Raw genomic sequence first — 12,114 nt, forward strand, 5'->3', positions numbered from 1 at the left:
GTTTCATAGTGATCACTTCCCAGATTCACTATTAAACTATGAAGTAGTATGGCTTTTGCTCCAAATTCTGAATTCATGGAATACTAGGGCAATCAGCTGGGTACTTCTTTTAAAAAATAGTGCTTAGTATTCTAACATCTTCTCCCAAGGAAATAGACATTCATACACTATTGCTGATTTTCTCCATCTCCAGAAAGATTAAGATTTATGAATCAGGAAGAAAACAGTTTGCTTTCAATTAAAAGATAGCAAACATACAGCAATAAAATGAATGAAAATATGAAACCACCTGTGTCTCCAATGATAATGCCAACTCAGTGTTTGCTGTAAACAGTTTGTTCGAGTCCACTTTTAGGGGAGAGTGCTTCAGTGTGTACACAAACAAGGAAAATCTTCTCCCCATTCACAGATCCTATCTGCAACACACACAAGTCATCTGTACAAATGTGGTAGATGTGTATGTCTCTAACACTCATTTGGCCCTGACAGGAAGTTAATACAGGTGATCCCCAAACACATCATCCAGTATCTGAACTGTCACTCTGGTACTTGGAACAGTGCCATAGTCACTTCCTATTTGCTCCTGGTATTTATCCATTCTGATCTTTGCTGTGTCACCAGATTATTTTTCCTATAACATGAAGCGAGTCACAGTTTCTTGCTCAAAATTTCCCAAAGCTGCACATCTTATACAGAATACCGGTCTGTACACTCCAGAGCAACATAGAAGCCTTAATTTTCCAACCCTCTCTCCCATGCAACCTGAAGAATGCCCCCTCCTCCAGAACATTGCCTTTTTCCCTGTCCTAGAAAACCAGGCCAACCCGGTTTCCCCACCTCCAGTGGCCTCACTGGCAGGCCAGGCCCACTAATCTCTGCCGCAGCCATTTTCTGCATCATATCCTTGGCACCCAATAGCGAATGCAATATTTTTGTGAATCCACTTTTTCCTCGCTAAATGAGTCGGTAAACTCCTGGAAGGGTGACTAGGAGTGTTTGGAGAGGACTTTAAACGTTTTAATAAATACTTCTTGGTCACTTCGTTAGAGATTACATCTTGTGAGATGACAAGAATAATTTCTTTCACCTACAAATCAGAGTGTGAGCCCCTTCCTCTCCATTTCACTGGAAAGCTTTCTCAATAAGGACTTTCCCGTTAGGCTGGGACCAGGATGCTTAGGGGACCACCTGTGACTGTGGACATTTACGGGGGGAGGGGGAGGTGGGGTGGAGGAGGGGGCTGCGGAGAGACAAGCAACCTCTTCCCTCAACCTGTAATTCAAGGTCTTCTCTATTAACTTAGTATTTCTTGAGCACCCACCCTGTGGACGACTCCCGCCGTTTGAATTTTTTCCTTTCAAAAGGAAAAACATGACTGCAGTCCCTAAGCCAGTACGTACCCCACCTGAAGGTCAGGAACAGCCCCCCGCCTCCCGGGGGGGGGGGGTCTGCGCGGGGAGGAGGGGCTGGAGAGCCCGCGCGGCCCTCCAGTGCGAATCCGAAGGCGGCCGCTGTCGGCAGCTGTCCCGAGGCGTCTCCCCAGCGCGACCCTGCGCCAGGCCGGAGGCGGCGCGGGGCTGCGGGGCTGCGGCGGCCCCCCCGCAGCGGGGCGGCGCGGGCGGCGTCCTCTGCGCCGGCTCTGGGCGTGGGCCCCGCCGCAGCCCCGCCGAGCCGCCGCGTCTCCGGAGAGGGGGCGGGGAGCGCGGGAGCAGCTGCGTCTGCGGCGTCCGCCCGCCGAGCCTCCTGCGCACGGCCGCGGCCGCCAGCCCGGCCCGGCCCGCCAGGTAACTGCGCGCCTGCCGCGGCGGGGCCTCCGCCGGGGCGCCCGGGGCGAGGTGCGGAGCGGGGCCGGGGCGGCGCGCGGGGATGCGCTCCTGACGCGGGGCTCCAGCGCCGCACGGCCGCCCGAGGGGCGGGAGCCCAGCGCCGGGCCGGGCCGGCCCCAGGCCCCGCGCACCCGCCGCGACCCCCGCCGGGCCAGGCCGGGCCGGTGCGCCGCGCCCGCCGGTCGCGTGGGGCCTGAGCCCCGGCCTCCGGCCTGGGGGCCTCCTTCGGAACCCGCGCCGAGATGGGCGATGCGGTGCCGCGTCCCTTCTCTGTCAATTGACTTAAAGCCCCCGTTCGGGGCGCCACGTTTTAAGTTACCCCTTGGGGTGGGGCGAGGGCGGGGGCTGGGGGCGACACTGCGGCGCCGCCGGGGGCGGGCGGGGCCGGCGCGGGGCGCTCGCACGAAGCCTCGGCGCCCCGTAGCTGGCCGGCCGCTTTCGGTAACTTGTCTCCCTCCTCGAGCTGGGGCGGCGGCCCCCGGACGGCGGGGGGCGGCCGCGGGCAGGGGGCGGGCGCCTCCTCAAGAGAGTGCTCGGCCCGGCACCTGCGCGGCCCCGCTCCCCTGCTGCGCTCCCCGGGCGCCGGCAGCGCGCCGCCCGCTTGGCGCCCGCGGGGCCGCGAGCCGCCTCGGGGGTCTGCGCGGCGGGGCGCGGGGAGGCCCGGCTGCCGACAGCCGGCGTCGCGGTCTCCGCCAATTCCCTGCGGGTATTTCCCGGCTCCTGGCGTTCTCGGATTTCCCCTCCTCTCGCCCCGCTTCTTCCCTTCCCCCTCTCCCCTGCAGCCCCCGCCAAGTTCGTGGCTTCTGCAATGCGGTGGGTGTGGTTATCTAGTAAATTGTAATGTGGTCCTTTGCGCTGGGAGTGTTTGTTCCTTTCCGGGTTTTATATTTACCGATCCAGAGTTTTCTAGCGTTTTGTCCTTCAGTTGCAGCCTAGGGTTCAAGTTGTGAAGAGATTGTTGCAGAACAAATAGATGCAGAAAACATTTGCTATTAGTTAGGCATGGAGGCGGGCTGGAGAAGTCCTGAGAGGGCCAGGCAGTCCTGGTCCTGCCGTGCTTCCATCACGGGCTGAAGGTGGTGGTGCAGCCCTTTTACGTTGGTCTTGCAGCATCCCTTTCGCAGATAGCCTCCCTCTTCCTTTTCTCGCCCATTTTAGGCTCTGAGGCGGCAGATGCGTTGGGTTTTCTCTTGATAGCGTTAACTTTCCCATTAGAAGTTATCACACCAAGTGTCAAAAACATTCTTTATGCGTTTACACTGGTTTTTAAAGTCTGAAGGAAACAAAAATGATAAAATTCAACTTATATCTGGGAGCCCGGGACGTAGCACCAATTACAGCAAATTTAGCCGAAAATCCCTATTAAAAAAAGGGAGCACATCCAGCTTGAGTGAGCTCTGGGGAATGGGAGGTGATTTATATGTTGGCTCAGACCGGGCTTTAAAAAAAATGCATCTTAATTTTGGTATCAAACTTTTAAAACTTTAGTTGGACTAACAAAGTTTATTGCAAGAGGAAATAAATTCTGAATTGAGAAGGGTAACTTCAGTTTGTTAATTTCGGAAGGCATCGTCTCGTTTGCATTGTGAGTTTCTGATGGTTTAGAAAAGCAAAATATCAGATGCCCAAGTTACTGCATAAAGCTAATACGCTTTAGGCAGATACTTTTGCAAAACAGGACATGTTTTGCGAACGGTTTATCAGTAACAAGAAGAGGAGCCACTTTAATTGGTAAACCCCTTTTAGGGAAGGATTCAGAAGATATAGGTCAAAGGTCAGTGTCTCAGTGAAATATTTACATCTGATTTGTAAGTCATTTCTTCTGAATGAATGCAATGTAGGTTACAAGCAGTTTTTGTCAGTTTTTGTGCAGTGCTTGGACTTTGGCCAGCTTTGAATTGTGTTGAAATGGGCAATGAGGGATTTTTTTACTTGGTAGGATGCTATTTTATATATGCATTGCTTTTTAAAGACTGTTTAGTCAAATGTGTTAGGGGCACCCAGGTAGAAGAGAGGCAGCCCTCTGCGCTGCCGTTGGGATGCTGTGGCTCCGTGGTGGGTCTGTTGTACATTGGATCAAGTGTGGCAGGCATTTGCTGTCCAAGGTGTTTGCTTCCATGTTGTATATTCATCTTTTAAGTTACTGCTTTAAAAAAAGTCTTAAAGTTCACAGATTAGAATTCATGCCCTCTTCAGTAAACTAGAACTCTGAGAGTGGGCTGAAAAGTAAATAACATGTTTCTTTTCCGTGAGAATTTGACTATAATGAAGAGAAGGTTTTCTTAGGTCTTCGACACCCTGGTCATCTTTAGTTCCCATAGTCTCTTCTGAATATCCAACCACAGTTTTCCTCTGAAAGCCAGCTTTCTTATGGAATACAGACTTACTATTGAAAACCAGGAATCAAACTTATCTTTAGCACCGCTTCATTTAGAGACGTCTTTAATGGTGCAGTTGCTGCATCTATTTCTTTCAAAAGGCTAGCCAGCTGCCAGTTTGCTGGGAGTTAACAGACGCTGCTGGAGGATTCTGCTGTCATTTGATTTGCCTTGGCTGCAAAGAATTATGTGCTCAAGAAGCAAGGACTGGAGCAGTGAAGTCATTGCCCTGCCTGCTGTGACATCACTATGGCTCAAAGGAAACAAGGGTGGGGCAGGCACAACCAGACAGTCTGAAGCATCTTGCTGGCTTTGACTTTGCCTGATGAATGAATGAGACTCTCCTTTCTCAAGTTGAGCTGCGCCATAAGGTATTGTCTGGAGAATTGCAAGGTAGACGTGAATGCAAGAATGCATGGGAAAGTGTGTTTCATAGATCAAGGAAGAGAGGTTTTTTGTGAAATAGTACAAATCATTGAATATTCCTTTTATTGAGGAAAATGCTGTAATCTTTAAAAAGAGCCATTTAAAAAATTATGTAAAGAACGAGAGTAATGAGTTGATATTTTTATTTATGCATAGAGTCAGTCACTACATTTGTTACTATTCATTGTACTAAAATAAATAAAATGCTAAATTCTTAGTTTAGATTATTAGTATTATCTTAAAGTAAGTGGTGCCTATAAATATAGTTTATTTTCTGGATAGGCAGTGTTCTTTCTGATTTATTTTTAAGTGATGTGGTCGCAGTTGACAATTGGAAAAAATGGAAAAAGCTGGAGATTTCACAAGGTTAGAAGATATCTGCAGTGATTTGGGGTAATCGATTACCATTTAAGTTTTGTTTTATTTGCACATTATTTCGTGATTTAGCATTTTAATCCTAACTTAGACTTCTAGTGCAGAGATGATCACAGACACGTTTCACCAAAATTAGTATTAAATAAATTATAAGAGGAAGTGTGAAATTCTTAAACTGTAAAGTTTATTTATGTTTTGAGTTCTGAATTTAATGTGGTGTGAAACGTAAAGAAATGGAGAGCCACAGAGTAGCTGCAGATGTGCATTGTCTTTTCTGCCCCTCCTTGGTAAGATGACTGTCATTTTTTCATGTGAGTGTATCATGTAGTGCATAGGAGGTCTGGGCAGTTCGCACTTACCTATATAGCTATTCCAGAGCACATTTCTAAAGCAGAGGGAAGAAAAAACATGAGAAGAGGACACAAGTAGAGAAGCTGAAATCAGGAACGAGAACTGCAGCTTCCTTGGCGAGGTGTCTTTGGTACTGCATTTTTAGACCGTGTGATGACTGGTTAAATTGCACACTGTAGAACTGTAAGCTTCTATTAGCACAAAACCGTTAATTCTTTTGTAATTTGCAGTACAGAGAAAAAGCCGACAACTTAATGTTTAGTTTGCTGACATTTTGATACATTGTTCTTATAAGCCCATCCTGATAAACTTAAAACGGAAAAAAAGAACAAGCAGACAGGTCTGTATTAGATCTAGAAAACAAATGGGATATTTGACTTGCATCATGTGTATATTTTTCTCTCCAGTTATCCTCAGTGAGTGCTTGATGTGGAGAGGAACTTATTTCTCTTGGAGTTTCAACCCCAAACCAAGTACAGGTCTAAACACTTAGGGTGTTGAGTAAATATTTATGGAATTGAATAAAAAATGAGGCCGTTTGTCGCTTACCCTTTACTACAGAAATATTTGAAAAGGCTTAAAAAGCACTGCCGCTTTATTTGGAAATGAGAATTACTGGCCTCGTGTATGCAGCCATTATCTCTACTGGCATGGTCCTCTTCCTAACAAGGCTGCTGCTCTTCCCGCGGCTCAAACTGCATAGATTCTGGAGGTTTTGCCGAACCAGAGAAGAGAACACTGGCACCGAGAGAAAGAAGAGCTTCTTTCTGGGAGACCTGCAGGCGGCCTGCCCCTTTCCTGGTGGCTCTCCTTGGTGTCAGGGAGGACGTCAGTGTAGAGGGGCCTCAGGACAGGAGAGGGATCAGGTGGGAGTGTGACAGAAGCTGAAAATGGATTAGGCCTGGGCGATGATATTAATCCTGACGTTGGACTAAGAAGAGAAAACTGTTTTCTGTTGTAGATCTCTCTTTGGTCATTTTTATACATAACAGTCTTTACATTCTCAAACAGTGAGTTTCTGTATGTGTTATTCAGACCCCAGATTTCATCATTTCTAAAACAAAGTGGGGTTTTTTTTCACATTTTAACATCTGAAATTGGGCCATGTCTTACAACTGCTGTCAGCCATGTGGCAGAGAGAAAGCGGCTAACTTAATTCATTGATTGGGAGCGTGTATCAAGAATTGGAGATTGGGTGTCAGCTGATTGGAAAAAAATCTTGGAGACAATAACACACTGCTCCTAAGAAAGATTCATCCCCAGTGAAGACACATAGAAGGTGGTATTGTGTGGGAGAGCAGAGGCCACAGTGACTGAGGTGGCATGCAATTAAAAGAGTTGGATTCTGACTGAGTGCAGAATTTTTAGAAATACCTAGGCCAGATTATTTTGTTTCTATTTTGTTGATGTATGCATAGAATACCTAAATAAATCTAAAAGAGTTCTTTAAAGAACTAGAGAATAAAAATCCCAGTGTGTGAGTCGTAGCTTCATTGGCACAGTGCTGCATGACATGTTATCTTTTATAATTAATGGTGCCATGGATTTTATCAAATACACTTTATCACTTGGCTATGCAAAATTTTTAAAAAGTGTTTTATAATGTTCAGTGCTTATTTACATGGCCCATTCTGTGTATTAGTGTATTACTAAATAATGTTTCTTCTGTGCATCTCTTTATAAGAAAAATCTCTTGAGTGGTCTTCATTTTCCATTTTGACTTTTCCATTTTGGTCCTTGGACGTTGGTTGGACTTTGATAGACATTAGTCGTTGAGAATACATTCCAGATAGGACATTCCAGGAGGCAAGAGGCCTAAATTTAGCTAGAACATCACCTTTATCCTGGGAGTAGTAGGCGATAGTCTGGGGAGGGAGTGTGGGACCGGACTGTGGAAGGTTCTGGATGTGAGACTGAGGGATATTTTGCACTTTGCTGGGTAGTGAGGAGCCACTGACAGTAGTTGAGTAGGGAACAAGACTGTTTGGTGATAAATGTAGGATGTATTGGAAGAATCAGAGTCTAGAGACACATGGTCTTTTGTTAATGGACTAATCCAGAAATTTTGAGAATTGAATGTAATGATTTTTCATCTCGGTGGATATTTTGGCAACTCACCACCTAAGTTATTTGTGGTCATAGTTAGCTGAAGGTTAAATACTACTTTTGGACCATTTAGGGTGGAAAATGAGATCTACAGAAGATGGAAGGATCTTCATTCTTATTGATCCTTCCAATTAAAACATCTTTTTCATTTCAGATATTAAAAATAATGCACGCTCGCTTTAAAATATATTCTAACAATACTGCAAAACAGAAAGAGGAAATCTCATCATCTAGAGACAGCTGATGGTGTTTCTGCAAACAGCCTTCCAGACCTGCTCTCTGAGTGCGTCACAGCCTGTTGGGGTCTTGGAATCACACAGACCTGGGTGGGGCTCCCAGTCGTGCTCTTTAATCAGTGAGTGACATGGGTCAAGTCGCTTAACTTCGTTTAGTCTGTTTGCTCATTTATAAAAGGGCCGTAATGCTTAGATCTCAAGGACATGAAGATTAAATAATCTGATACATGCATAGCACTGAACATAGTAGCTGGGATATGGTAAATGCCTAGTCAATAGCAGCGACTTTATTTTGCCTGTGTACAGATGCATTGGCAGTACGTGATGTTTTACGTGAACAGACTTCTAACTCAAATACCAATATGTAACCATTTTCTTTTTTATGCAATACTATGTCCCTGGAAGCTTTTTCATGTATGCAAATCTATATCTACATCATTATTTTTAGTGAGAAATAAATATTTCCTCTGAGTCCTGTACAGTACTGGTGAGGGACCGTTACCGTCACGATGATGACATTTCCTTTGAGCGAATGAATGAATCAGTAAACTCGTTAATCCTGCCTCCACAGCAGTCTAGCGTTAGAACTTTGGGAAATGCTTGACCTTAAAAACTTCACCTTTTTCTGTAAAATAAAATTAATCACACTTCACGGTATATCAGTCCTTACAGCAACCCCGTGTGTAAGTCCTTGGCACATGGTAAGTCCTCAGTAACCAACAGCAATATCATTGTCCGGGCAAGAATTAAGGGCGGTCTGAACTAAGGAAGTGGTGGTAGAGATGGAGGTGATGTGGGGTCGGTGAGCCGAGGAGTGGAAAGAAAGATTTCTTAGACTCTTAAGATCTGGCAGTAGTGCTCTTTTATTTAGAGAATAGAATAGCATGGGGACAGGACCCATGGGCAGTCAGGCTGCTGCGTGGGGACAGGGCCCACGGGCAGGAGGAGCTGCTGCCAGCATGTTGCTGCTGCCACTTCTGCTGCAAAGTTGGGTGGAGAGTGAGGCTAAATTTAAGGCATAGGTCTGTGAGTTCTCTCTTTACAAGACAAAGGGATATGTACAAAAGTTAAAATGGTATCAGTGCCTGTAGGGTCTGGCCATTTGGGGGTCCCACAACTTTTAGATAAGAATCAAACCGGATTGAGTAAATGGCAGAAGTCACTGCTTAAATATTATCCTCAGCTAAAGACAAAGGAGGATTTGTGGGGGGGTCAGTTACATGAGGTTGCCAAACAGTAAACCACTTAAGTCCTTGCCTTCCCCATTAAGAGTTTCCAGAGATAAGGCCACCCCCCCTTCCTCCTGGGGCAGAGAGGGAGGCATGGAGATTTCCTTCACAAATGCAACTGTCTCTGATCAAAGGGCAAGCAAATTCGACTCCTCGGAGCCTGCTTCTCATCTGAAGTTTTAAAATTAACCAGCCTAAAATCCTCATCAGAGGGACCTGAATCATTTGAAAAATGTTTACACGTGGAGCTTAGGAAGTGGAATTTCCAGGCTTGGTGGTGTGGTGGGTTTGGGAGTTGAGGGTGAGGGCACTTGCACCCAGGGAGGCCCGAGGTGGTGGTGGGGTTGGTGAAGGTGGTAGAGGTCAGGAGGTGGGCTGGAGGTGCCTGCGGGACGTCCAGGAAGAGAGTGCAGGCGCCTTTGCGCAGGAGTCTGCAGGCCAAGGGGTCCAGCTCCAAGATCAAGATGTGGAATCCTTAAGATGGGGTGCTCCTTAGAGCCGTGGGAGATGAGGCCCTAGAGAGAGGGAGAGTGAAGGGAATTTGCAAATGAGGAAAGTAGACGGGAAAGAGCGAGAGGCGTTGAGAAACGTTTCAGGGAGGAGCAGTGCCAGGGCTCCCTAGCATCCAGGCAGTCCTGCGCCTGCCACAGCTTTGCCTTGGGCTGCGCTGGCGTGGTGACCTCGCAGGGAGGAGCTTAGCAAGAGCGGCGCAGGCTCTGCGCTTCCTGGCCTTCCTCTCCCTCCTGGACCCCTTGCGTCCTGAGGATGGAGCAAACCGTGTGGGTGAGGAGGGAAAGGGAAGTAGGGAAGAGCAAGAGCGCTGCACACAGCTCCCCAGCCGGACAGCTCCACGCCGGGCTGAGCCAGAGGCGCAGCCGGCCTTTCCACGCGGGAGGTGAGGGCTGAGATGCGTGACGTGTTTATACGTATATTCATACGTGGGCTCTGTTTATCCACAGTGTGTTATTCTTTTAAAGAGGTATATGGAGAAGCAAAGGTGACGTTGCTAAAAATACCTCCTCCTGTGTAGATGAGGGGCTGTATTTAAAGTTGTGATAGGCAGCTCACTTTAAAGCACTAAACACAGATTTCCCATATATCCTTTTATGTGGCCCTTTTCTGTAGATCATAAAAGGCTGTAGTGTGTAGTTTCACAGTGCCAGAAAGGTGATGACAGCTTTTTAATGCCATTAATTTTCTCCATTTCTCCTCAGAGTAACAGAAATGATTCTACCAGTGATAAAATATTCTTGATCATAGCTCAACAGCAATATTGGTGATGTCTTGTCCATTAGTCAGAGATAAACATCAAGATGACCCATGGATGATTAACTAAGAAACCAGAGGATACTGAGAGAGAGTTGAGGATTCTTTTTAAAAAATAGTGCAAAATATTTCTGACAGACGAAAAGTGTGAATAATAATATAATGACCACTTGTATATCTAACATCAGCTTAAGAAAAACCCCAAATTGCTTAATCTCCGAGTTCTCCACAATTGTACCTCCCTTCCTCCTAGAAGTAGCCACGCTTCTGAATTCGTGTTTGTTGTGACCATAAAGTCTCTTTGTTCTTTTCCACATCACTATTTATGGGATCAGTAAGTTATTTGTGGTGTTTAAATGTCTAAAAACCTTTAAATGGGGGGCTGAAGTCTCCTCCTCTGTTCAGCACTGTGTCTGAGACTCATATGTGTTCACATCGGTCGTTTTCCAGGGTATGTTTCTTATTCTCGAAGCTGATGCTCTAGCCCAGGGTTCATGGCTTCCTAACTGATCCTTGCACAGGCTCCTGCTTCCTGCCTCAGAGAGGTGTCGCTCAGTGTCCCCTCGACCTGGAACGCTCTCCCCCAGCGCATTTGCACAGCTTGCTCCTTGCACATATGCCCCCCCACCACCCAACAGTGCTCCCCTGCCCTGCTTACTCTTTCTTCGTATTACTACGTATTTTACATATTTCTGTTTATGACATGTCTCCCCCAACCAGAACATCAGCTTCATAAGGACAGGATGTCTGTCTGTCTATTCTCCATGGACCCAGCCCTTGCAGCAGTGCTCCGTAAATACTTAAATGAGGGCGTTGTTTAAAATATAACAGGAAACAATCCCCTGAACTCAGGAAGGAGAATTCTAGATCAATCTTCAAAATTTCATTTACAGCATTACAGTTTTGTTAAAAGTGATTTAGCTTTGAATTGTAAACAACCTTAAAAAGTGAGACTCCTGAGGAGAAGCGCTTCCTGTAGGGCCAAAGGGATCTTCTTGGACCTAAAGGGAGTGGCCTGTGTCAGATCGAGACCTCCCTGCACTGACGGTGACTTCAGCCGGGCCTCGCAGAGTGACAGTGGGCTTGGGACTCTATGCTTGTTACGGTAATTTTCTGCCCTCCAAGAATTAGCATTTCTGCATTATTACTTTTTCAGACATACCGTCTGGCCTGCCCTCTTCTTCCCTTTCCAGTTTTAGCAGTCTAAGGTGAACAGGGTTTTTTTCTTACTGATGAACCTTCCATTGTCTTAAATTTGGAAAGTAACCTGTATGCCTCTCATTTTCACTCTTTGTATTCAGTGCTGGGAAAATCAAAGTGCAGCTGGTTTCCAATTCTGAGCTCTTCTGTTAAACACCAAGTGGATGAGTGAGGTTTTGATTAGGCATACCTCCTTTTTTAAAGTATGTGTCAGGGTGAAGCATTTACACAGATGGACGACATTAGGAACTTTTTTTTGGTAAGATTGCCACCTAAGCTAACATCTGTTGCCAGTCTTCCTTTTTTTTTTCTTCTTCTCCCCAAAGCCCCCAGTACGTAGTTGTATATTATAGTTGTAGGTCCCTCTGGTTGTGCCATGTGGGACACCACCTCAGCATGGCCTGATAAGTGATGCTAGGTCCATGCCCAGGATCCGAACCAGCGAAACCTCAGGCCACCAAAGTGGAGCAAGCGGACTTAACCACTCGGCCGCGGGGCCCGCCCCAGGCATGCATTCTAATTAAAGAAAAGTGAATGCTAATTTTTCATTTGGACTACTGTAGGAAATTATTCTGAAGTATAAAGGTATTTGTGTTTTCCTATTGGCAAAATCATTTATAACTTAATTTTGAAGGATTTCTTATTCAAAAGAAAGTTTTTGTTACTGCCCTATTTCTGTTTCTTTATAGGAAATTAAGGTTTTCTCTAAATTTGGGTATCA

The 12,114-nt window shown here is 46.3% G+C and overlaps 1 protein-coding gene across 20 annotated transcripts in view; it reads left to right on the forward strand.

Moving 5' to 3' along the window:
* The window catches only part of EPB41L3 (erythrocyte membrane protein band 4.1 like 3), a 226,284-nt gene that overhangs the window by 83,828 nt on the left and 130,342 nt on the right, over window positions 1-12,114 (forward strand). For 13 of the 20 annotated variants that reach the window (XM_070513625.1, XM_070513626.1, XM_070513607.1 and 10 more), the window contains exon 1: window positions 1,652-1,784. The exons of 5 other annotated variants lie outside the window; for them this stretch is intronic. The gene's annotated coding sequence lies outside the window, so the exon portion shown is untranslated. Of the gene's footprint in view, window positions 1-1,506; window positions 1,785-4,464; window positions 4,576-12,114 lie in introns of those variants that run through there. 2 more of the 20 variants (XM_070513600.1, XM_070513596.1) reach the window with 2 other exon arrangements.

The sequence above is a fragment of the Equus asinus genome, chromosome 7 (assembly GCF_041296235.1).
Source record: "Equus asinus isolate D_3611 breed Donkey chromosome 7, EquAss-T2T_v2, whole genome shotgun sequence".
In the NCBI taxonomy this organism is placed as follows: Eukaryota; Metazoa; Chordata; class Mammalia; order Perissodactyla; family Equidae; genus Equus; species Equus asinus.